This window comes from Babylonia areolata, chromosome 17 (genome assembly GCF_041734735.1).
Source record: "Babylonia areolata isolate BAREFJ2019XMU chromosome 17, ASM4173473v1, whole genome shotgun sequence".
Classification (NCBI taxonomy): domain Eukaryota; kingdom Metazoa; phylum Mollusca; class Gastropoda; order Neogastropoda; family Buccinidae; genus Babylonia; species Babylonia areolata.
This window is the reverse complement of record NC_134892.1, coordinates 24,110,027-24,137,526: the sequence shown is the minus strand read 5'-3', so window position 1 is coordinate 24,137,526 and position 27,500 is coordinate 24,110,027. Positions and strand designations below refer to the sequence as shown.

At 46.8% G+C, this 27,500-nt stretch overlaps 1 protein-coding gene across 1 annotated transcript in view; it reads right to left on the bottom strand.

The window, feature by feature from the left end:
* Positions 1 to 27,500, bottom strand: part of LOC143291770 (brother of CDO-like) — a 300,073-nt gene that overhangs the window by 251,663 nt on the left and 20,910 nt on the right. The window contains exons 2-3 of the mRNA XM_076601913.1: positions 23,469 to 23,566; positions 5,605 to 5,911 (exon numbers count right to left, since the gene is read on the bottom strand). The gene's annotated coding sequence lies outside the window, so the exon portion shown is untranslated. The remainder of the gene's footprint in view (positions 1 to 5,604; positions 5,912 to 23,468; positions 23,567 to 27,500) is intronic.

Genomic DNA, 27,500 nt, shown 5'->3' with positions numbered 1-27,500 from the left:
AAGAACAGCAATGACCTCTCCCTTGGAACACCAGAAGAACAGCAATGACCTCTCCCTTGGAACACCAGAAGAACAGCAATGACCACACCCTTGGAACGCCATAAGAACAGCAATGACCTCTCCCTTGGAACACCAGAACAGCAATGACCACACCCTTGGAACGACAAAAGAACAGCAATGACCTCTCCCTTGGAACGCCATAAGAACCTCACACCCACACAGACCAGTGAGGCATAACAAATAAATGTGTTTTATAATGTCTCAAAACTGACTTATCCTGCAGGCTTAGCTGCATTTTACACAGACAGACAGAATGACATACATATCAACAAATCTACATGCATACGTGTGCGCGAACTCCGAGAGGAGTGGAGTGTGGAAGCGGACACGGGCGCTTACACAAGCGAATGCACACATGCACGCAATCTCTCTCTCTCTCTCTCTCTCTCTCTCTCTCTTCCTCCCTCCCTCCTCACCCTATCACCTTTCACCCAAAGCCACTTAACCAACCAAAAACCCCAATCCGTACCTTTCTCCGATTCAACAACAACAACAGGAAAACAAAACAACAACAACAATAAAGAAAATAAATAAAATAACACCAATCCTGCCCCTCCCCAACCTACCCTTCCCCACGAACCTCCCCCACCCCACCCCCACCGAAAAAAATTTTTTTTTTAAATCCTCCGGGGGCCATGTTAGCGTGAAGCAGTACCCGGTGTCAAAGAGGCAGGCACAACAACCCGCCAATTACCCGGCCCCTGCCCGATTGTCCGCCCCTTCTAATCATGCACCCCCTTGAAAGACGACACCCCGGCCCGAAAAAAAAAACTAAACAAAAAAAAAACATATACATATATGCTTCCCCACCACCACTACACCACAACCACTCACCCACCACCGCCTCCCCACCACAAGCTCATCCGTCACTCCTCCACACACACGCGTCCGCAAGGATAGAGAAACACACAAGTACACACACAAACATGCGCGCGTGCGTGCACGAACGCGCATATGATCACACAGTCTCTCGCACACGCTCACAAACACTTACTCACAAACATACTTGACATGTGCGCAAACGCACAAACACGTGCATGCTTGCAAACATCTTTGAAGTACCCGTATTTCTGATTACAGGGCCAAGCGTGCGCTCTGTGTATGAGTATGCATGGAAAACACACACACACACACACACACACACAACACACACACACACATCCCTACCCTCCCACCACACACACACATACACACACACACACACACACACACACACACACACACACACATCCCTACCATCGCACCACACACACTCAGACACACACACACACACACACACACACACGTACACACACATACCTACCCTCCCATCACACACACACACGCGCGCGCGCACGCATACACACACACACATACACATCCCTAGCTTCACACACACACACACACACACACACACACACACACACACACACACACACACACACATCCCTACCCTCCCAGCACACACACACACACACACACACACACACACACACACATCCCTAGCTTCACACACACACACACACACACACACACACACACACACACATCCCTACCCTCCCAGCACACACACACACACACACACACACACACACACACACATCCCTAGCTTCACACACACACACAAACACACACACACACACACACATCCCTACCCTCCCAGCACACACACACACACACACACACACACATCCCTAGCTTCACACACACACACACACACACACACACACACACACACACACACACCTACCCTCCCAGCACACACACACACACACACACACACACACACTCCACCAAAACACGCATGCTGTTAGTGCAGTGGCTGTAACTTACACCCCCAATCCGCATACCCTAAAAATTGAAGCTTGCAGCGAAACACAACCCAGCCAAATAAGCCCCCCAGAAAAGCATGGCACATTCTCCAACTGGACAGAGCTAGTCGTTATCCTTCAGGGAGGCGGAGATGGGGGGTGGAGGTGGGGGGAGAGGGTGGGAGGGAGTAGGATGGCTCTGAAGACGGTCATTATGGTGATTTAGTGGTTCCCTAGAAAAGATGGACTGCTGTCTTCCGGCAGGTGGCAAAACATACACTACTTTTTTAGGTGTTTTTTTTGTTTGTTTTGTTTTTTTTAATTCTCTTTCGGTTGTTTTTTTTTCGTTGTTTTTTTTTTTCTTTTTTTTCTTTCCCTCTCTCTCTCTCTCTCTCTCTCTTTCTGTGTCTCCTCATCATGTTCTTACTGAGTCTCTGTCTCTGTCACTGTCACCCCCTCCGTCAATGTCTCTGTCTATCCATGTCTCTCTCTCTCTCTCTCTCTCTCTCTCTCTCTCTCTTTCTCACTCTTGCCTCCCTACCCCTACCTCACTTCCTCTTCTGTCCTTTTCGGACTGTCTCTCTCTTCCTCTCTGTCTGTCTGCCTCTCTCTCTCTCTCTCTCTCAAACGCATTCCGTCTGTGTATGTGTCTACCTTGTCTTTCTATTAAATTTCTGTTTCATTTTCTGCCCCTCTCTCTCTCATTCTCTCTCGCACACACACACACACACACACACACACACACACACACAAGCGCGCGGTCACAATCTCGCAATCCTTTCGGAAATACCGCTCACACAAAAAACAACCACCTGCACGTCCACTCCACAAAAGCAGAAGAAAAACAGGAAGAAAAGAGCAGAAAGGAGGAGGGGAAAGAGAAACACGAACAGAAGAGGAGGAATAAGAGGAGAGAAGGAGAACAGGAGGAGGAGGAGGACAGGAGGAGGAGAGGAGGAAAAGGAGAAGAGGAGGAGAAGCAGGAGGAGGAGGAGAAGATAAGAAGGAGAACAGGAGGAGGAAAATGAGAAGAGGAGAAGGAGAAGACGAGGAGGAGAAGACGAGGAGGAGGAGAAGAGGAAGAGAGGAGGAGAAGGAGAAGAGGAGGAGATGGAGAAGAGGAGGAGATGGAGAAGAGGAGGAGGAAAATGAGAAGAGGAGAAGGAGAAGAGGAAGAGAAGAGAAGGAGGAGAAGAGGAGGAGGAGAGGAGGAGAAGGAGAGGAGGGTGAGAAGAGGAATCCAACAGCGGACCCACAGAGCCGGAAAAGCGGAGGTGGATGGGGTGGGGGGGGGGGGAGAGGGGGGAAGCGGGTGGATGGCGGTAGGGGATAGGGGGGGGGTGAGGGAAGGGGTTGGGGTTGTATAGGGTTGTAAGTAGGGGGCGTAGGTAGTGTGGGAGGGAGGGAGGGAGGGAAGGTGTGGGGGGCGGATGGGGAGGAGGGAGGGTGGATCGCGCACCACAGTCATTAAGTCATTGGAGGGGCCCGGTGATTGATGAGAGCCTCATTGTCTGTCCCCTCCTGGGCCCCGTCACGCCTCGCTGCTTTCCCCCTGTCTGCCTCAACAACGCCGCACTACAGGGCGAGACGGGGGTTGGGGAGTGAGGAGTGTCGCCTCCCCCCTCTCGTCCGACTCCCCCCACCCCCTCCGCCCACCCCACCTCCACCAGGCCCCTACCCCCCAACCTCCCCACACTCACACCTACCTCCTCCCTTCTTCTCCCCTTTATTCTTGAAGTTCTTCATTCCTACTAACCCCTCTCTCTCTCCCTCTCTCTCTCTCTCTCTCCCTCCCTCCCTCTCTCTCCCTCCCTCCCTCCTTCTCTCTCTCTCTCTCTCTCTCTCTCTCTCCCTCCCTCCCTCCCTCCTTCTCTCTCTCTCTCTCTCCCTCCCTCCCTCCCTCCTCTCTCTCTCTCTCCCTCCCTCCCTCCCTCTCCCTCTCTGTCTCTTCTCATCTTTTCTTCAGGAATTGTAAACTGAGAATAGGACAGGAAAAGAGAGGAGAGACAGGTAGACAGACAGAGGAAGGCGGGCAGTTTGGACTCATCTTCGCTGTAAAAAAAAAAAAGTGAGCGCAGCGAGCATGCACACTGACATGTTAGAGGGACAGTGGAGAGAGAAGAGGGGAGGAATGGAGAGAGAGGGAGGGAGGGAGGGAGAGAGAGAGAGAGGCAGACTGAGAAATGACGAAGCCACCACACCACAAACCACGATACACCATACCAAACCACTCTACACCACACCACAAACCACGATACACCATACCAAACCACTCTACACCACACCACAAACCACGATACACCATACCAAACCACTCTACACCACACCACAAACCACGATACACCATACCAAACCACTCTACACCACACCACAAACCACGATACACCATACCAAACCACTCTACACCACACCACAAACCACAATATACCATACTAAACCACTCAACACCACACCACAAACCACGATATACCATACTAAACCACTCAACACCACACCACAAACCACAATATACCATACCAAACCACTCTACACCAACACCACAAACCACGATACACCATACCAAACCACTCTACACCACACCACAAACCACGATACACCATACTAAACCACTCTACACCATACGAAACCACTCAACACCACACCACAAACCACAATATACCATACCAAACCACTCTACACCAACACCACAAACCACGATATACCATACGAAACCACTCAACACCACACCACAAACCACAATATACCATACGAAACCACTCTACACCAACACCACAAACCACAATATACCATACGAAGAGAGAGAGACAGAGAGAGAGAGAGAGAGAGAAAGGGAGACTGAGAAATGAAGTCACCAACCACAAACCACGATATACCATACGAAACCACTCTACACCACACCACAAACCACAATATACCATACGAAACCACACTACAAACCATAATGTACCACCCCAAACCACACTACACCATACCAAGCCACACCACAGCACATTATACCACACCACACCACACCACACCACACCACACTACACCATACCAAACTAGATGCACACCGCATCTTACCACTCCACATCTCACTAAACCAAGCAACACCACACCAAACCACATCACACCATACTACACGATACCACACAATACCAAACCATACTGCACTATACCAAACCACTGCAAGCCAAATCATACCGCCTTAAAATAAAACCACGCCACATGAAACCACATCAAGTGGAGTGATGGCCTAGAGGTAACGCGTCCGCCTAGGAAGCCAGAGAATCTGAGCGCCGCCGATATTTTCTCCCCCTCCACTAGACCTTGAGTGGTGGTCTGGACGTTAGTCATTCGGATGAGACGATAAACCGAGGTCCCGTTGTGCAGCATGCAGTTAGCGCACGTAAAAGAACCCACGGCAACAAAACGGTTGTTCCTGGCAAAATTCTGTACAAAAATCCACTTCGATAGGAAAAACAAAAACCAAAAAACTGCATGCAGGGGAAAAAAAAGGGGGGGGGGGAGGTGGCACTGTAGTGTAGCGACGCGCTCTCCACAGGGAGAGCAGCCTGAATTTCACACAGAGAAATCTGTTGTGATAAAAAGAAATACAAATACAAATAATATTCAATACAAAGCCAAACCACACCGCACCATTCCAAAACAACACCCACACTACACAAAACCACACCAAAACAAAACCATACCCGACCAAAGCATTAAGCCCACCCCCAAACCCCACCCCCCTACCCAATCACACACGACTTACCTGTTCAAAAACCATCAACAGTGAGTCCCACAGCACGTCAATGAGTTCACAGCACGCCACACACACACACACACACACAGCATCCAGCTGGTCCTTGGCCGATGAGGATGATGAGGACGCCAACAAACGATGAGGACGGAGGCCTCACTGGTGAGGATGAGGGGGGACGATGAGTGAGGTAGTTGCGGTGAGTGAGGGCCCCCTCGCGGGGGGGAGGAGGGGAGCGGATCGCGAGAAGAGCTGAGGTATGGCTACACTTAGGGGTCAAAAGTCCGAGTCTCTCTCTCGACCACCCCGCCACTGGTAGCTGCACATCAGAAAGGAATAAAAAGTAAATGGCAAAGAAGAAGATGCAAACAAATAATAATAATTTTTTGAGGAAGAACAAAATTTCATCTGACAAAGAAAGAAAAACAAAACAGACCGCTCCCACTCCAACAGCCATAAAAATAAAATAAAATAAAATAAAATAAAACATAACACAACATGGTCCACATCTATCTTCTACCTCAGAATCTCTCTCCGACCTTTCAACTCCGACATTTCAAACTACAGTTGTGATGAACGCATCAGAGCAGAGCCAGCGACAGATTCACTTCGAAGTTCCAGAAGGTTGTCATTTCTAACAGGGCTGAAAGAGAAGCTGGGAGCCAGGACAGTATACAGAGAGAGAGAGAGAGAGAGTTCCCGTTTCCCTGGGAACCAGATTCTGGCTCTCGGTGCCGTGACCCTGACTGGGCTTGGGGGGGGTGGAAACGTCATCACCATCGTCATATCTCAACCAGGACGTCATCAAATCATTTACAGTGTTATCGTCATATTTGAATGTCATCACTACCGTCATCTCTGCACTAGAACGTCATTGTTTTTGTCAACAATGTGGATACATGTGTGGTGTAAGTGCGTGCGTGCACGCATACATGCACAAACGTCCATGCACAAGAGCGAGCACTCTCTCTCGATCTAATCTACATACATCTAATCTACCTATCTCTCGCAGACATACGTTCCGTCCCTTTTCATCCTTCGTCAATCACCACCTGATTTTATCATTATTTTTTTCTATTTTCACACACACGCACAGAGAGAGAGAGAGCTTCAGAACCAGTTAACGACATGCAGCCCCATAATACACAGTGCTGATTGTGCTCGTTCCGGGGCCCCGGAAGTTCCGGTCTTCTCACGCCATCTGATTGCGGACTTTGGGGATTAAGTCCCTGTGTGTTTCTTTCCTACATCGTTAGCTCCTCCTGTCAAAACATGCATGTCTGATACATGCCTGTGTCTGAGGAACGGAACTAAAAGTTAACAGAAACGCTATTATATTGATGATTTCCCCAAAAAAGTCCAAAGTTGACGAGAAGATGGTTACACATCTGTAAAGACATCTATATCAGAAAACTCATTATAGTTTTCCTTCTGAAAAATCGACATTGGCATTTCTGTGAGAGACTCATAGAGAGAGAGGTGGGGAGGGGGGGGGCGGTGCGTGAAAGAGGAGAGACAGAGAGAGAGAGAGAGAGACAGAGAGAGACACAGAGAACAAAAATAGAGAAAAGGAGAGAATCAGATAGAGAGAAAGAGAAAGGAATGAGAGAGGATGGAGAGAAGTGGAGAAAGAGGGGGAAGACAAAGAAAGAGAGACACTGAGAAAGAGGGGAGGGAGGGAGAGAGAGAGAGAGGGAGAAAGAGAGCTGATAGAAAGGAGAAAGGAAGAGAAATAGACAGAGAGAGAGAGAGATACAGACAGACAGATAGAAACAGAGACAGTGACAGAGAGAGACACAGAGAGACAGACAGACAGAGACAGACAGTGACACAGGCAGACAGAAATCAAGGAAAAAGAAAGAAAGAAAGACAGTCTCAGAGACACAGAGAGAGAGACAGAGAGACAGAAACGGAATGATGGACAGGGAAGAAAAAAAAAAAAAACAACTTCAGAGCTACAAGACTGTATCAAAAACAGGATTCGTTATCACAGATCTGCCAACCCGTTCCTGTTCCATTTTCCCCAGAAAGGACGGGAGGAAAAACCACGGGCTATCTGATGGCAATCAAAACAGTCTTTCAAAGCTCTTTCAGCTGGGAACGACTGCAGAAAATATTAGCTCTGTCAAGGGGCAAACAATGGCCCGTTTACACAGTTAGGAGGCTGGCTATTTTCAGCGGATCCGCAAATTCACTTATGGACTTTCTGTTTCTTTTCGCTGTCATTTCTGTTTGGGATCGACGCAATATATATATGGGGGGTGGGGTGCACAAGTTAACTGGACGTGGCCCCATTTGCTTTCTACTTATCTTTCGTTTCCATCATATTTTAATAATTTTATTTTATTTCCTTACTTTATTCCTCTTATTTCAGTTCAGTTTCACGACGAAGACAGACATGTGGAAGGCTGTCAAAAGCCTTACCAGCGTGTTGGCTTTACGTGAAGGCCAGGCCTCAGCTCCTGTTTTCAAAAAGCAGCAGATGCGATGTAGCGTATGTGACTACATGGAGCAGGCCGCACGTTTTGAAACCTCCTTGAAACCGAAACTGAACCTGAAATCACACACGGTCCAGGCTGCAGCGAGTGTGCACAGCCGACTGGATAAAAAGCACTGGTCCTTCAATCTGATGGTCTTCGGTTCGAATCCTGGTCACGGCGCACAGTGGGTTAAGGGTAGAGATTTTTCCGATCTGTTCCTGTCAAAAGTAGACATTTTTCCGATCTATTCCTGTCAAGAGTAGAGATTTTTCTATTCTATTCCTGTCAAAAGTAGAGATTTTTCCGATCTATTCCTGTCAAAAGTAGAGATTTTTCCGATCTATTCCTGTCAAAAGTAGAGATTTTTTCCTGTCAAAAGTAGAGATTTTTCCGATCTATTCCTGTCAAAAGTAGAGATTTTTCCCATCTATTCCTGTCAAAAGTAGAGATTTTCCCATCTATTCCTGTCAAAAGTAATTTTCCCATCTATTCCTGTCAAAAGTAGAGATTTTTCGATTCTATTCCTGTCAAAAGTAGAGATTTTTTTCCCGATCTATTCCTGTTAACAGATGTTGTGCACACAGACCTGCTAGTGCCTGAACTCCCTTCGTACGTTCGCGGTATGCGGAAGATCAAATGCGCACGTTAAAGATCCCGTAATCCATGTCAGTGATAAAGGCGATGGCACCTTTGACCTGAGAAAAGAGGGACAGCACTGTGGCTCCGTGCAGACAGACAGACAGAGCGAACCCTACACCCAGCCCTTTGTATATGGGTGTTTAATATAGCCATTAGGGCTAAATGTCTTCCTCTCTCTCTCTCTCTCTCTCTCTCTCTCTCTCTCTCTCTCTCTGTACACCACATGTATGTGAGTTGGCTCTTGAACGTTAATCCCGGGTGGTAAGTGGGAAGCGTATCGGGTTACATGCCTCCACACCCCGGGTGTCTGCTATAGGGGCTTCTTCTTCTTGTTTTTCTTCTTTCTTCTCTTCTTTCTTTCTTTCTTTCTTGTTTTTCTTCTTTTTTCTCTTCTTCTTCTTCTTCTTCATTTCCTTCTTTCTTTCTTTCTGTCTTTCTTCTTCCTTTTCTGATTTTTTTTCCTTCTTCTTCTTCTTCTTCTTTCGTTCGTCTTTTTGTCTATTCTTTCTTTCTATCTTGTTCCACTCTACTTCTTCTTCTCCTGCTCCTCCTCCTCGTCCCCCCCCCCCAACCCCCCGCTTCCACCCCCCTCTCCCTTTTTTTTTTATATATAATTCGTTTTACAGATGAGTGCAATCGACAAAATCATCACCGCTATCGTAGATAATTATATACCTCTTTTAAAAGAGGCCGCGTGTTCTACGTTAGCGGAACAACACACAGCCCCGTCTCCTCCTTGTTAATGTTGCTGTTGTTGTTCTTCTTCTTCTCCTTTTCCTTCCTTCAATTATTCTTCCGTCATTTCTTTTCTTTCTTCCTTTCTCTCTCTCTCTCTCTCCCCCTCTCTCTCTCTCTCTCTCTTTCTCTCTCTCTCCCCTTCTCTCCCTCTCTCTCGCCCTCTCTCCCCCCCCTCTCTCTCTCTTTCTCTCTCTCTCTCTCTCTCCCCTTCTCTCCCTCTCTCTCTCTCCCCCTCTCTTCCCCCCCTCTCTCTCTCCCCCTCTCTCCCCCCCCTCTCTCTCTCTCTCTCCCCTTCTCTCCCTCTCTCTCTCCCTGTCTCTCTCCCCCTCCCTCTCCCGCCCCCCCCTCTCTCTCTTTCAAACATAAACCATGGAAACATAAAAGCAGCATCAACAGTGTAGGGTCGCGTACTTGGGAAGTGATTTATGTCTACGGGGGGGAAAAAAAAGAAAAATAAAAGCTGGAATATACTGCGGCAATTAGTGACGGAAAGAGAGAATAGGAGGAAAGGAAGGAAGAGAGAAAGAAAAGAAGAATTTAAAGAGGAAAATACAGAAAGAAAGGAGAAAACAAGAACAAGAAAAAAAACAAAAAACAAAAACAAACAATAACAACAACAAGGCAAAGAGAACATGTAATATACATCAGCACAAGTTTATGACAGCGTGTACGTGTGTGTGTGTGTGTGTGTGTGTGTGTGTGTGTGTGTGTGCGTGTGCGTGTGTGTGAGTGTGTGTGCGCGCGCGTGTATGTGTGTGTGTGTGTGTGTGTGTATACAATTACGGAACTGTTATTATTGTGTGTACTGTGTGTACGTGCGTGGGCGCGTGTGTAATATGCGCTTGTGTGTGTATGGGTATATTTCTGAGTGTGAGTGTGAGTGCGCGTGTGTGTCTGTATGTGTAAGATAAGATAAGAATACCTTTATTATCCCACTAAGAGGAGTATATCAGGTGTGTGTGTGTGTGTGTGTCTGTGTCTGTGTGTATGTGTAAGATAAGATAAGAATACCTTTATTATCCCATTAAGAAAAAGTATATCAGGTGTGTGTGTGTGTGTGTGTGTGTGTGTGTGTGTGTGTGTGTGTGTGTGTGTGTGTGTGTGTGTGTGTGTGTGTGAGTCTGTCTGTCTGTGTGTGTGTGTGTGTGTGTGTGTGTGTGTGTGTAGATGCGTGCACGCGAGTGTAAATGTGCTTGTATGTGCATGAGCATGTGTGAGTCTGCGTGTGTCGGAGGTTGGGGTTGGAGGGTGAGTGTGTGTGGGGGGGTGGGTATGGGGGGGGACGTGAGGGTGTGTGTGCTCGCGCTATTAGAAAGATTTAAGTTGCCAAACCCCACGTAATTTGGGTACAGGAGCGTTTTCCCATGATCATCATAGGATGTTAGAAATAAAATAAAGTAATACAAATAATAACACCACCACCATCCAGCATGTCTTTTTAATGATCACTGTGATTATGTTCTCAGACGTAGATATATTTTCCTCCCCCTCACCTCCACACCCCCACCCGCTCCCTCTACACAACTTGATCCAACCTCTCCCCTCCCAACTCCCCTCCTCCCCCCCCCCCCCCCCCCCCCTCCCCCCCAACACACACACACACCCGTCCCCTTCCCAAATCAGAAATAATTATGATGACTCAACGCACAAACGAGACTCTTTCCCCTGAACGTTGGCAATGTCGGGGATCATGTGGAATACTAAATACTTTCATATTTTTATTTACTCATTTATTTGTTTATATTTTTTTTAATACAAAATACCGTTTTCTTTCACGTTTAGCAACTCCCACCCCACCCCCCACCCTTCTCTCTCTCACACACACACACACACACACACACACACACACACTTATCTCCCTTACACCCACCATCCGCCTTCCCTTCATCTACCTCCACCCCCACCCTTCTTTTTCTTTTTCCTTTTTTTTTCTTTTTTTTTTTCCAAATAATATATTCCAAGTCACCCAATAGCTAGACTCCATCGCCACAACAACCCCCCCACCCCCGCCCCCACTCGCCCCTCTTCCCTCCCCCTTAGTGATTTATGTCCCTTGTGCTCCGCCCGCTCTTGCCTAACGAGCCGTGTTTCCTCCAACTTCAAAAAGTCCCTGGCTGTTCCGGCTGTTCCTTTCTCCGCCCGCCGGCCTCAAAATGCACAGCGCTCACTTGCTCTTGTTATTCTGGGACCGTAGTATTTTTTGTACTGTGCGCTGCGCCAGTTCACACTGCTGCTGTATTGGTATCTAAATAATAATAATAACAATAATAGTGATGATAATAATATAACAATAAGAAGAATGTTATTATTATTATTAAGAAGAAGAATCAATAAAGTATTATCACCATTATTATCATCATTGGTGGTGGTGTTGGGGTTATTATCATTATATTTTCATGACCATTATTATCATTGGTAACAAGAGTTTCTTCTGTCGGTACAAACGGTGGTGAGCAGGGTGTAGTAGGTGGGTCACTGGGTGGGACGTCAGGGAAAGTGTCAGAACAGATATCACGATTCCTCTGCAACTGCCCCCCCCCCCCCCCCCCCCTCCCTTCACCAATACCACGTCCCCCCCACCCCACCCCCACCCCCCCTTTCGTTTATTTATTTTTTTCTTCTTCTCTCTCTTTCTTTCTCCCCCCCCCCCCCCCCCCAAACTGATTCTAACGTCATATTTAAACAGCATGCGATTCCGAAAGATCGACAAAAGAAAAAGAAAAAAAAAGAGCATGAGATATAAATCTGTAGGTTCTACAACCCACACCACCACCGCCATCCACTCAACCCTCCCCCAAGATCCCCTATAGTTTCCACGCCCTGGCACTCACTGCTGTATTTGCTGGGATATATATGTGACACATCTGTCTGTCTTAGGAAAAATTGTTTGCTTCGCTAACAACTCTGTGTTTTCTGTTTCACCCGTGACTGCATGTAGAATGATGGCAAGTTTCTTGCAGCATTGAAATGAAGTTGTGTGACTGTGTGTGTGTGTGTGTGTGTGTGTGTGTGTGTGTGTGTGTGTGTGTGTGTGTGTGTGTGTTTCTCACACGCATGATTTCCTTTATCATAATGCCCGACTGATGTGTACAGAAATCTTGAAAGAATGTATGGATTAATTTTTCATTTCATCTACTTTTTTTGTTGACAAGCATTTGCATGAGACTATGGGAAATTTTGTTTCAACTGTGTTTGAGGCAGCCTATAAAGTCTTTGGAACTAAATTTGAATTTGAAATTTTCCTCCCTACAAACACCGGACCGAAAAACGAATTGTGTAACATAGGAAACGTCGGTCCCATTTTGTTTTAAATCCCGATACCTTTTCACGTTTTACTTTTATCAAACTTTTACACTCAATTCAAACTTCACTTTTACCAGACGGGCCAGCTGTTATTCTGTTTCGACTTCTGCGACGTGGCCTTAATCTTTTAAAGACGCAAACGTGACTAAATTCTTGCTTATTTCCTGGTTCTCGTGATAACCAATGTAGGCCTACCGTAGTGCTTGGAGACACGTGTCAGTAGTTCATTCACTTACGTCACAAGTGTTGCGTAATTCCTGTAAAAACGTCACGTTATGACGACAAAGAGACACCAGTTGTTTACCGGGTTTGGGTTGACCTCTTTGTGTGTGTCAGTGTGTGCGTGGAAGTGTGGATATTCTTCTTTTTCTTCAAGTCAAACCAATGATTGTTATCAGAATCATGCGTCGTGTTTGTGAACGTCACTTTAGTTTGATTCTATTGGATGTTCTTCGAATCTTCAGCTGTGTAATCCTGCACACCTTTGTCTGCTACATCTTTCAAAACGGTTTGAGTTTCCAGCCAAAACGCGAAAGTAAGTGGTCCCAATAATTAGTAGCTTCTGAAGTCCAAGTTTACAGCCTTCATATTGCTTAGAATTACACAAAATTAAGCCGTACCCTTCTGGTAAGCGGTTTATGTTTTTTCTTTATTTCTTCTGTTTGTTATTTCGCTTTTTACTGTTCTTTCTTCTTCTTTTTCCTCCCTTTCTTTCTTTCTTTCTTTCCTATTTCGTATTTGTTTCTTTCTTTTGGCCCGTTTCCTTTTGTTTTGGTCGCTTGGATTATTTACGAGCCACCTTTCTCTTAGGCTTCTCGCTCTCTCTGTCTCTGTCTCTCTCTCTCTCTCTCTCAGAGAGAGACAGAGAGAGAAAATACGAACTAAATCAAATGAGAATACATCATACAGTCTTTCACACCTACTTTTTTTTCCCCAAAAAACACCACCACCGTCCCAGTTTATCGGTGGATCTATAAATCGTGTCCGCGTGTTTGACATTTGCATAGAGGACATGGGGCTTTTTCCCCCAGCAAGTTTCAACTGCCTTTTTCTTCCTCTTCTCCCCCCCCCCCCCCCCCCCCCCCTTCCTCTCTCTCTCTCTCTCTCTCTCTCTCCTCAGCGACATCTTCCCCTTAACGTCTTTAATAATCATAATATCATCAACATACTCCCTGAGTGACTCTGCCTATCCGCCCGCCATTCCTCCACTCTCAGGTCTCTCTCTCTCTGTCTCTCTCTCTTTCACACACACAGACACACAGAAAGAGAGAGAGAGGGGGGGTGAGGAGAGGGGAAGGGGACGTGTGGGGGAACATTATGAAGAGGGGAAGAAATTATCTCGCCCCCCCCCCACCCCCCCCACACACACACACTCCGCCCTTCTCTCGCCGTCTCTTCTCTCCCCCCCCCCCTCGCCCCTCCCCCACCCTCCCCCCTTCTCTGTCTGTGCAGCGTCGCTCATCAACTGGTATGTCAAACAACGCTTCTACGTGCTGCCCGTGCTTTTGGTTGGAATTCTTAACACCCCTTCCCCCCCCCCCCTACCAGACATACCCCCCGGTACTTTTTTTTTGTTGTTGTTGAAAATGTTCTACTCCCGCCCACGCCCCAACCCTACCTGTCGCTTTACTTTATTTTAACTTCATCCGCACCATCTACTTAAACCCTTGAATCGTTCTTATATGTCACTTACGCCTTTTCATCCATTGAGCAGAGCCTTTTGATAGCTCTGGGGATCTTTGAGAACGGAGCACAGAAAAGTCGACTTGAGGCCGAGCCCGGAATACATTTTCCCAGATGCTGCAACCAAAATATTGTTGTTTCTGTTTGCAACGATTAACTTTTATTTATATAAGGCATTTGACATCAACAACATTCAAACTGTGTTCATTTGCGGTTTTTTTTGTTTTTTGTTTTTTGTTTTTATCAAATCATAAAGAACCGTTTTTAATAAATACATTTTTTAATCCGGGGGGGTCCAAATTACACAAGGGGTGTTTGGGGGTGGGAAAAAGGAGGCACAGAGAAAAAGAGAAAAAAAAAAAGTATGGGAGGGGAGGGAACTTGTTAACTTCAGGTCCGTTCCCCCCAGCCAGCAGCAAAATGTTCGCTTGGAGAGTTACCGTCCTTCGTTGTGAAACTGGAAGCGCCGACAGACAAGGATATGAACTCGGCCCCCACTTCATATTCTTACCCCCCCCCCCCCCACCCCCCTTCGCCTCCTCTCTTCTCCACCCCCCACCATCCCTCCCCTCTCCGTCCCTCCCTCCCTCCCCCTCCATGTGGGCGCCAGTTGGCTGGGAGCCAGGACTTTGCAAGCTTCCAGCCACCGCCACATACAGCGCCAAAAGAGTTCTTCCCCTGCTTCTTGAAAGGGAGGTAACTGCTTGAATGTTCGCTCGCCTCTCTCCACAAGCAGTTTTTTTTTTCTTTCTTTCTTTCTTAGGGAGGAAGGGGGGGAGGGGATAGGTAAGGGGGGAGGAGGGAGAGAGAGAGAGAGAGATAAGAAGGGGGGTGGAGGAAGGGGGAGGTGGGAGGGTTAGAGACGAGGCAGCCTGCTGAGCGACGGGGAAAGCGGTAGAAATTGCCAGGCTGGTTTTTTTTTTGTTTTTTTTTGGGGGGTGGGGGGGGGGGGGGGGGGAGCGGGGATTAAAAGAAAAAAAATGATGCTCGGTGCTTCCTCATCTCACCCCCCCCCCTCCCACCCCAACCCCCACCCCCTCACTCCCCTCCCGCACCCTCCTCCCCCATCCAAAAGCCATCCTAGTGCCTGCAGCAGAAACATTACAAGAGTTCTTCTTTTCTTCTTCTTCACCCCTCCCCTTCCCCCTCCCCTCCTCCCCCTCCGTTTCGTTTAAGGAGCCAGGAAGAGAGGCGTATCTCTTTTTTGGTTTGTTGAAAAAGCCGTCGGGGTTTGTGTTTGGAGTGTTGTTGCTGTTTGTTCGGCGATACAAAACAACGCTCAACAACTCTTTAAACACGGAATCAATCTCTCTGTTTCTCGGGGTCTCCGTTCCTCTGTGTGTGTGTGTGTGTGTGTGTGTGTGTGTGTATACATATATATCCTGTCTTGTGAATAAGGGCTCTCTCTCTCTCTCTCTCTCTCTCTCTGGTTAGGGTGGCTGCGGGTTGTTGAAATATTTTAGTTGTGGCATTCTTTTCTTCTCTTCAAAATCTACAAGCATGTTTGGAATCAATCCCAGTCTATCTGATTTTTGTTTGTTTATATTTGTTTGTTTTTCTGGTCTTCTCTCTCTGTGAGTATGCGTGTGTTTGTGTGCGCGGGTGTGTCCGTCAAAATGTGTATAACAATTGTCACCACGTGCGTGTGTGCATCTGATGGTGCTGTAACGAAGGTTTGAGACTCTCATGTTTTCATCTCTGAGACAGACAGACAGACTATGGGACATTAAGACTTGTTGTACAAGTTGCGGTGCCAACGGAAACACAAAGACAGCGAGAGCAACCTGACACAGACACAAACACAGACAGAAATGAAGTCAAATCAAATTATAGGCGTCCACCAAACGCCAGCATACAAAAGGCATGTTTATTGGCTGCCAAACTGTTCCCAGATGTTCTCGCTCTCTCTCTCCGAGAAAAAAGATAGAAAGAGCTCTGATCACTTCCCCTGTACTGGAAAGCTCGTCCGCCGATTACCCTCCCACACACCCCCCCTCCCTCATCCGCTGAGTAGGCAGCCGCAATCTGTTTTCGTTTAACACCCCCACGCACCGGACAACACAGGACAGGAGGTTTCCATCGCCGGGGCCGCCATTTTCCCCCTCCATTGACACGCTCGTGTTGTTGTTGTTGTACGCATGCGCTTGCCATCGCGCGCCGGGCCCCGCGTTTTTGTGTAAACGTGTTTTGATTGGAGCAGCTCCCCACGTGCTTTTGATCCCCGTCCCTGCAAACCAGGGCCCCGGGCCTTCCGTGGCGAACAGCTAACGGGATCCAGATTGGGCCCGCTTTGTCTGGCAGCCAGAGAGTCACCCCCACGTCACGTGCTCCGTCGCTGGCCAATCAGCTTGTCCCCCTCCCATCCCTCCACTTCCTCCTGCACTGCATGTTGGGGGCTTTTTTTCTTTTTCTCTTTTTTTCAAGGGGAGTGGATGAACTTTTTTTCAACACCCCACCTCCCCCCAAAATATTTTTTTTAAAGATAAAAAAGATAAAAGAGAGAGAGAGAGAGAGAAAGAGAGCACATCAGGGAATGCTGTAAGGCAGATGGGGGCTAAAGACAGATGGATGCAGGCAGTCAGGCAGATGTAAACAGACCGCAGCAGATGGACCTGCAGGTGGAAGGACCAACCAACAGACAGACAGACTGACAGACAGACAGACAGACACAGTCATAACTATGCATGCTGAATGACCGACAGACAGACCGACTGACAGACAGAGTGACAGACAGACAGTCATAACTTACACATGCTGACTGACCGACAGACAGACTGACTGACAGACAGACTGACAGACAGACAGTCATAACTTACACATGCTGACTGACCGACAGACAGACTGACTGACAGACAGACAGAAAGACACAGTCATAACTTATGCATGCTGACAGACCGACAGACAGACCGACTGACAGACACAGTCATAACTTATGCATGCCCTGGTGGATACATGAGGGTGAAGACGGGAGAGAGAGAAAAAAAAAGAAATAAAAAGAAGATATTAAACAGGCAGAGGGTAATAACTAAAAACAAATATGTAAAATCAATTGAATAAGATCCGAAGTATAAAGCCTGAAATGATACAACGTGTGTGTGTGTGTGTGTGTGTGTGTGTGTGTGCACGTGCGCGCGTTTGTGTGTGTGTCCCGATCTGCCTCTTAAGACCTAATATAAGGCAGTGACTCCCCCACTAGATATATTGACGCTCGTCTTACGTTTATCTTCTTTTTCTTTTTCTTTTTTTTTTTCCGCTTCATCATCTTTCTTTTTTTTTCGGGGAGGGGGTGGGGGTGGTTTCAGAGGTAGGGAGGGGGTAGGAAGGGGGGGAGGGGGAAGAGGTGGTACCAAATGCCGGCATACAACAGGTATGTTTATTGGCTGCCAAACTGTTCCCAGGTGCTCTCTCTCTCTCTCTCTCTCTCTCTCTCCTTACTTCCCACACCAAACACACTGTTTACGGCGATCTCGGGAGATATAGCTGTGGGTAAATTACACACACTGAGAAAATGGAGGTTCATATTACCTCAGACGCATTAGAATACATTCCCTCTCTCTCTCACATCCCTTCCTCCCTCCGAATTCCGAGCGAAAGACGTTTGGCTATCACATTTGTCACAGCAGTATTTCTTTGGCAGACGCTGTGCTATACTGGTGACTAATACCCCAGGGCAGCAGTTTAAAGTCACGTTCGGTAGTTTGGGGTCTGTACAACTCGTGCCATCAACATCGCGAATACCTCATGGTTCTTTTCAACCCAAACACATCACTGTTTTCGGATTCATTAAGAAATAAAAGGAAATTATCACTAAGGGCACAATTAATCGTTCACTAATCCAGTGCATCGTCTATAATTATGCAGCCAAAAACTCTTACTCGACAATAAAACATGACTGTGTCGTAGCATTGACAAAAGAAGTGTCAAGGATTACAGAGAGAGAGAGAGAGAGAGAGAGAGAGAGAGAGAGAGAGAGAGAGAGAGAGAGAGAGAGAGAGAAATAAATAAAATAATGTCCATACTTTCCAACACACACGGGCGCCTCCACAAAAACCGTGAGAACAACTCCTCCAAGGTCGTCACAATTATGACGTCACTATAGGAATTACGCAACACTGGTGACATAATCATAAAAAAATAAACTACCCTATGCAACAAAAGTGATTACTTTTTGGACAATTACCATGATGATGCCGCCCCCTTGAATGATGAATAGTTTATTACTCTCTGCAGGGCTGCCAATCGAAATAGAAGAGAAACTGTTCAAGGTTGTTTCAAAAGGATGTCGCCTTTTTCTTTTGCAGCGCCGATGCAACTTTCGCTGTCGACATATATACAACTGGCGAAAAGCAAACAGGAACTGACACTGGTTTATCGATTTTCGTAATCAATGCCTCGAAAAGTAGCATAATTAAGCATCATGCTTTTATCGCCACTTCGTTCATTATGCATCGCAGAATGCGTAAATCGCGAACGGTATAAATACCGTCATGCAAATATAAATGAACACAGTTGAGCAGAAATCCTTTTCGGTTTATTCTACTCTCTCTCTCTCTCTCTCTCTCTCTCTCTCTCTCTTTTTTTTTTGGGGGGGGGTATGTGAAGTGGAAGGTAAACACAACCTACAGATCTGAAAATAACATGCGAAAACAAAAATAAATACGCATTATCTGCATGAATGAAAATCACACAAGAACACGTGTACAGGGTTAGAAACTAAACACACATATCATACAGTAATGCTCAACGCCTGAACACACACGTAAACACACACCTACAGTGGGCTCAGCACCTTGCATGGCTTGATGTAAGCAGTTTGGTTCTTTCTTTCTGTTGTACCTTTATAAACTACGTATATTTACTTTAGCTTTTTGATTTCATACCAGTAGGTGCTGCATGCTTGCAGTTACCTACATTGTTGTGTTTGTGTTCGTCAGCACTCTGCTGGTGTCTGTTTATGTGTTTGTTACTCTGTGTGTGTGTGTGTGTGTGTGTGTGTGTGTGTGTGTGTGTGTGTTAGCGTGACGCCGTGAGTGTGACTGTGTAATTGTGTGCCTGTGTATTTCTGTATGTGTGTGTGTGTGTGTGTGTGTGTGTGTGTGTGTGTGTGTGTGTGTGTGCATACGCATTTATAAATATGTACTTGCGTGTGGGGAGGGATGTAGGTAAGAGAAGGGAGGGGGAGGGGACACGTGCGTGTGTGTGCGTGCGTGTATGGATGTGTGTCAGTGTGTGTTTGTGAGGGGTGTGTAGCAGACAGCGTACGGTATGGATGTGTGTCAGTGTGTGTTTGTGAGGGTGTGTAGCAGAGAGTGTACGGTATGGATGTGTGTCAGTCTGTGTTTGTGAGGGTGTGGAGCAGAGAGTGTGCGGTATGGATGTGTGTCAGTGTGTGTTTGTGAGGGGTGTGTAGCAGAGAGTGTGCGGTATGGATGTGTGTCAGTGTGTGTTTGTGAGGGGTGTGTAGCAGACAGCGTACGGTATGGATGTGTGTCAGTGTGTGTTTGTGAGGGGTGTGGAGCAGAGAGTGTACGGTATGGATGTGTGTCAGTGTGTGTGTGAGGGGTGTGGAGCAGAGAGTGTACGGTATGGATGTGTGTCAGTGTGTGTTTGTGAGGGGTGTGGAGCAGACAGTGTACGGTATGGATGTGTGTCAGTGTGTGTTTGTGAGGGGTGTGTAGCAGACAGTGTGCGGTATGGATGTGTGTCAGTGTGTGTTTGTGAGGGTGTGGAGCAGAGAGCGTGCGGTATGGATGTGTGTCAGTGTGTGTTTGTGAGGGGTGTGGAGCAGACAGTGTACGGTATGGATGTGTGTCAGTGTGTGTGTGTGAGGGGTGTGGAGCAGAGAGTGTACGGTATGGATGTGTGTCAGTGTGTGTGTGAGGGGTGTGGAGCAGAGAGTGTACGGTATGGATGTGTGTCAGTATGTGTTTGTGAGGGGTGTGGAGCAGACAGTGTACGGTATGGATGTGTGTCAGTGTGTGTTTGTGAGGGGTGTGTAGCAGACAGTGTACGGTATGGATGTGTGTCAGTGTGTGTTTGTGAGGGTGTGGAGCAGAGAGTGTGCGGTATGGATGTGTGTCAGTGTGTGTTTGTGAGGGTGTGGAGCAGAGAGTGTGCGGTATGGATGTTTGTCAGTGTGTTTGTGAGGGGTGTGGAGCAGACAGTGTGCGGTATGGATGTTTGTCAGTGTGTTTGTGAGGGTGTGGAGCAGAGAGTGTGCGGTATGGATGTGTGTCAGTGTGTGTGTGTGAGGGTGTGGAGCAGAGAGTGTGCGGTATGGATGTGTGTCAGTGTGTGTGTGTGAGGGTGTGGAGCAGAGAGTGTGCGGTATGGATGTGTGTCAGTGTGTGTTTGTGAGGGTGTGGAGCAGAGAGTGTGCGGTATGGATGTGTGTCAGTGTGTGTGTGTGAGGGGTGTGGAGCAGAGAGTGTGCGGTATGGATGTGTGTCAGTGTGTGTGTGTGAGGGGTGTGGAGCAGAGAGTGTGCGGTATAGGCATCATTAAAAGAGCATCAGAAGCAACATCAGAAGAGACAACATCTTTTCCCCATGCCGACAACATTCGTTCTCCATATCAGCAGCAGTCCCCCCCCCCCCCCCCCCCCCACCCCTGTGTTTGTTTCTTTCTTTCTGCCCCCCCCCCCTCCATCCCCCCCAACCACCCCCCTGTTTCCGAGAGAGAACTTTGGCTACATGTATACATGTATACATCTGGTAACTACCACACATGCCGGCCTTACAGGACCGGGGAATACACACACCCTGCAACCCCTGTACACCTGTGAAAATGTTAACAGCTGTTCGCCAACTGTCCCCACGCAACACACCCATCTCTGTCTGTCTGTCTGTCTGTCTGCCTGTCTGTCTGTCTGTCTGTCTGTCAGTTCCTTCCTCACTCTCTGTCGCGGGACATGAAGTAAATATTAGCCTGATCCTCGCCTCTCAGTCTCTCTACCTATTTCGTCCATAGTTTCATAGGTTTTTAAACAGGTGTTTTGCAAAAATAAGCCTGCTCCTCTCTCTCTCTCTCTCTCTCTCTCTCTCTCTCTAACACACATGCACGCACGCAGACAGAGAGAGAGAGAGAGAGAGGGGATTTGAAGTAGAGGTACACGTCTAATTCACACCTTCCTCACACGTCCCTTTAAGCAGATGTTTTCAAAAATATATCCCGTCTCTCTCTCTCTCTCTCTCTCTCTCTGTCTCTGTCTCTGTCTCTCTCTCTCTCTGTCTCTCTCTCTTCCTCCCTCCTTACTCCTGCACCCCTCATTCGTCATAATCATCATCATCATCTTCTTCTTCTTTTTCTTCTTCTTAATCACCATCGTCTTAATCTTCTTCTTCTTCTTCTCTGTCATCATCATCATAATCTTGTCCTTCGACTTCTTCTTCGCTTTCTCCTTCTCCTTATTCTTCTTTTTCTGCTTCTTCTTGGAACTTCTTCTTCGTATCAACAACATGTACAGGCATAACATAAATAAATAAACAGCAAGGAGCCCTACACTACCTGGAGTTAGCAAAACAAACAGAAAGACATCATCTTCAGGTGGGAAAAGAAACAAGAGCAGAACACGGTGATATGACAATGAACAGACAGACACATGCTGGTGGAAAAATAAACAGGTGTATACAGTGTGTGTGTGTGTGTGTGTGTGTGTGTGTGTGTGTGTGTGTGTGTGTTTACGAATGTACTATGTTTGTGTGTGTGTGTGTGTGTCGCGCGCGTGCGTGTGTGCGAGTCCGTGATCTGAAAGATAAGAAGGAAAACAGAGAAAGAGTGAACGAAAGAAGAGAAAGGTCAAGTCCAAAACAAGAACACGATAAACAAACGATAATACAAAAACTAGAGAAAGACGACTCAGGGACGGTGGGAGGAAAAAAGGACAGAGAGAAAAGAGAAACCGAAAGACAACCCTCCTCCCCCCCCCCCACCCCCCTACAACCCTCCCACCCCCACCCTCCTCATCCTCACAACCCCCTATCCCCCCGAAGACTCCAGTAAAATTTCTCTCTTGACACGCTGCCATCCTTGGCCCAGCAATGCAAGGGAAACAACCTGGTGTTTGGTCAGTACCGGAGGCGTACAGAGTTATGTCCTTGGTCTTGCCACAGATCTGGGTGTTGACAATAACTGGGAGGGGGACCTTCCTATTCAGCTCAGTGAGGGGGGCAGGAGATAGGGGTGGGGGGAGGTGGGATGGGGGGAGGTGGGGCTCGCTTTCAGGCTGAGGCAACTGACTTGGCTAGTTGGTTACAGACAGAATTTAATGTACATATATATCTATCCATCTTGCCACCTGTAGATTCAACGAAAACTGGTATTTGTTTTTGATTTCTTTTCTGCGTTGTTCACTTCCCCAATGTGTAAGAACTGTAAAAGTCAGAAATGACTGTGGTTCCTTTTGTCTAAGAAGAAGAAGAAGCAGGAGGAGGAAGAAGGGAGGAGGAGGAAAGGAAGTTTTACTACACGTGTGTGTGTGTGTGTGTGTCTGTGTGTTCTTAGATATATATATATATATATATATATATATATATATATATATATATATGTATATGTATGTATGTATGTGCATGGGCATGTGTGTGTGTGTGCACCTACACATACAAGCATGTAAGCATACATAAAAACAATCAAGCATGCATTCTTGCATGTTCATGAATATGGATATATATAATATATATATATATATATAGTGTGTGTGTGTGTGTATGTGTGTGTGTGTGTGTGATGGTGTCAGTTCAGGGAGTATGTGAAAGAAAAAACAAAACTTTCACTCTCAAATGAATGTCAGATTGCCCCCCCCCCCCCCAACACACACACACACACACACACACACACACACAAACAAACAAAACAAACAAACAGAACATCATTAAAGTCTGTAAAGAACAGGAAACAAACAAAGCATAAAATAAAACAAAAAGTAGAACAAACCAAAAAGCAACACACACACAAAAAAAAAAAACTGCAGCAAAAACAAGAGAGAGGAGAGAGACCTGAACAAATGTGGACAAAGCAGACACAGCACCGTACCTTCAGAGGCTACATGGTTAGTGTCGGGATGTCAGACTCATGGTTCTGAGTCTCTCAGCCTAGAGGTAAACCCATGGTGGTGCTGAACACCCGAAGGCCTGCAACACAGACAGCCACAATGTTCAACACAGGCATTAGATTAATTTATACATTTACTGTATTGCACATTATGCTAACCTCAACAGGCCTGCAACACAGACAGCCACAATGTTCAACACAGACATTAGATTCATTTATACATTTACTGTATTGCACATTATGCTAACCTCAATACGCCTGCAACACAAACAGCCACAATGTTCAACACAGACATTAATTTATACATTTATTGTATTGTACATTATGCTAACCTCAACAGGCCTGCAACACAGACAGCCACAATGTTCAACACAGACGTTAGATTAATGCATACATTTATTGTATTGTACATTATGCTAACCTCAACAGGCCTGCAACACAAACAGCCACAATGTTCAACACATACATTAATTTATACATTTATTGTATTGTACATTATGCTAACCTCAACAGGCCTGCAACACAGACAGCCACAATGTTCAACACAGGCATTAGATTAATTTATACATTTATTGTATTGTACATTATGCAAACCTCAATACGCCTGCAACACAAACGGCCACAATGTTCAACACAGACATTAATGTATACATTTATTGTATTGTACATGATGCTAACCTCAACAGGCCTGCAACACAAACGGCCACAATGTTCAACACAGACATTAATTTATACATTTATTGTATTGCACATTATACTAACCTCAATACGCCTGCAAAACAAACGGCCACAATGTTCAACACAGACATTAATAATATTATATACATTTATTCTATTGTACATTATGCTAACCTCAACAGGCCTGCAACACAAACAGCCACAATGTTAACACAGACATTAATGTATACATTTATTGTATTGTACATTATGCTAACCTCAACAGGCCTGCAACACAAACGGCCACAATGTTGAACACAGAAACTGATAGTATTGTACTGTGTGCATTGCCTTGTATTGCACTGTACTGTAGTGTACTGCATTGTATTGCCTTGTATCAATGACTCTATCACAACAGTTTTCTCTGCTGCTTTCCCCCATGGACAGCGTGTCACCATTGGGAAGTACCACCTTGTTTTTTTTCTTTCTTTTTCTGCAAGTGTATTTGTTTTTGCTACAGCTTTTCTACAAACTTTTGCCAGGGACAACCCCTTTGTTGCCAGGAGTTCTTTAAGTTTAACATGTACGTATGTATATGGTAAGTGTATGCTACACACAAGAACCAAGTTTATCGTCTCATCTGAATGATGGTGTCCACGCCACCACTCAAGGTCCAGTGGAGGTGGAGGAAATTTATACAGGGTGAGTGTGAGATTTGATCCCTTATGCTCAGAATCTCTTGCATTCTAGGCAGATGTATTACCTCTAGGCCACCACTCCACTTTTATACAGTTCAACAGCACACACACACACACACACACACACACACACACACACACACACACGAAAAAAAACACAAAAAAAAACGAAACCCCTCACACACACACACACACACACACACACACACACACACACACAGAATCACACACACACACACACACACACACACACACACACACACACACATAACAACACACCCACACCTCCCCCCCTTAGTCCCCCATCCCTTCCACTCTCGCTTCCCCCCACACCCACACCCACCCCTCTCCCCCACCTCCTCCTCCCCTCTCATACTCCATCTCACACAACCACCACAAAGCCCCTAATAACTCACACCACACCACGCCACACACACACACACACACACACACACACACACACACACACACCACGCCAAACACACACACACACACACACACACACACACACACACACACACACATTCCTTCAAACAACCAACGCTCTCGTTTTTAAACACTCTGAAAATAAAGACGACTGGGGGAACGGAAAAGTGGGTTGGGGGAGGTGTGTGGGTGGGGGGGAGGGGAGGGGGGAGGTCGAGGGAGTAGGGTGGAGGGAGGGAGAAGACAGTACAACGGACGATACCCCAAGCTGACAGCGAGGGGCAGATAACGCTTACTACCTCCCTTGCCTAGCCACCACCACTACCACCACCACTACCACCACCCCACAACCCCGTCAACCTCCAAGCCAAGGAGCCAAGTTGGGAACAATACTTTTTCTCGTTCACACCCCAGTGCCTGTCACCCGCCAAACACACCCCGACACCCGATACCCACCCGGGGTACCCCGTGTCTCTCTCTCTCCACCCTCACCCCTCTCTCTCTCTTCTGTGCCACCCTTATCGTCCTTAAAACACACACACACACACACACACACACACACACACACACACACAGCCTCCCACAAGGAGAAATACGGGTAGATCTATCTCTCAAGTCAGTGTCTCCTGGGTTTTCAACGTGAATGGGGTTGGTTGGGGGAGTGGTGTAGTCAGAGGGACGAGTGTAGGGAGGGAGCGGGGCGGGGGGGGAGGGGGGGGGGAGAGCAGGCACACACTGTGAGTTTGTGGAGGGTTTGTGGGGCCCGTGTGTGTGTGTGCGTGCGCGCGCACGTGTGTGAGTGAGTGTGTGTATACGTGCGCACGTTTGAATGTGTGTGTGTGTGTGTTCACGTGTGCATATGTGGTGTGTGTGTGTGTGTGTGTGTGTGTGTGTGTGTGTGTGTGTGTGTAAATTATTATATGTGTGCATATATGTACGTACGTATAGTAGTCGTATTTTTCATTCAACAGCTTTTCATATAAATATTATATTAGACAATAATATATATATATGTGTATGTATGTATTTGTATTTTATTATTGTTGTTGTTATTAACATTACATATCGTGTATGTATTGTGTGTGTGTGTGTGGACCCGCATACATGCAATCGTGTAAAGCGCGCGTTGCTTGCAGCTGAACACCTTGACACAAAATACGCATGCACACGCACGCACATCACATACACGGGCACGTACAGCCGCTGACAGAGACAGACAGACAGAGAGAGAGAGAGAGAGAGAGAGAGAGGTCGCGCCATCTCACTTCATCATAAATTTCACTTGTCGGTCCAAATCTAAAACGTGAGGAACAGGGAAGGGATGCCTAACTCCCTATCACGTCGTCATGGTTACAGGCAAGATTCAACAACCCCTCCCCCCCGCCCCTCACTCCCACCCCTAACATCGTCCTCCTCCCTCCACCCCCCCTCCCCTACACTCTCTCCAGTTCCCCCTCCACCCCCACCCCCGTCCCTCTCATGACCCCCACCCATCTGTCTGTCTGGAAAAAATACAAAAACTAAAGCGAAGGAGACTGGAGGGAGTGGGTGGGGTGGGGGTTGGGGGTGGGAAGGAGAATGCAGATGATGGGATGTGGGAGGTGTGAGTGTGTGTGTGTGTGTGCGCGCGCGCGTGCGCGCAGGTGTGTGTGTGTGTGCGTGCATGCGTGTGTGTGTGTGTGTGCGTGTGTGTGTGTGCCATTTGACAATTTATGAAGTTTTTATAGAATAAAAACCTATTGTGAAAATATGTTTCTTAATATAATAATTATAACATGTTATTTTATAAACACTGCATGTGAGGGGGGGGGGGCTGATTAGGAGTGTGAGTGGATTTGAAACCGCTGTCGTGTATTGCTTGTTCGTATGTATTTCGCTTTAGAATATGTAGCTTTTCGATTTTGTGGTCCAGTCTATGTTACGCTGTGTGTGTGTGTGTGTGTGTGTGTGTGTGTGTGTGTGTGTGTGTGTGTGTGTCTGTCTGTCGGTCTGTCTGTCTAACAAGTTCTTGATACATCGGTTGACCTGCCACAATAATGATGTCAACAGTACATGTCGAACAAGTTCTTGATACATCGGTTCACCCGCCACAATAATGATGTCAACAGTTAGTGGAGTACATGTCTAACAAGTCCTTAATACATCGGTTCACCTGCCACAATAATGATGTCAACAGTTAGTGGAGTACATGTCTAACAAGTTCTTGATACATCGGTTCACCTGCCACAATAAT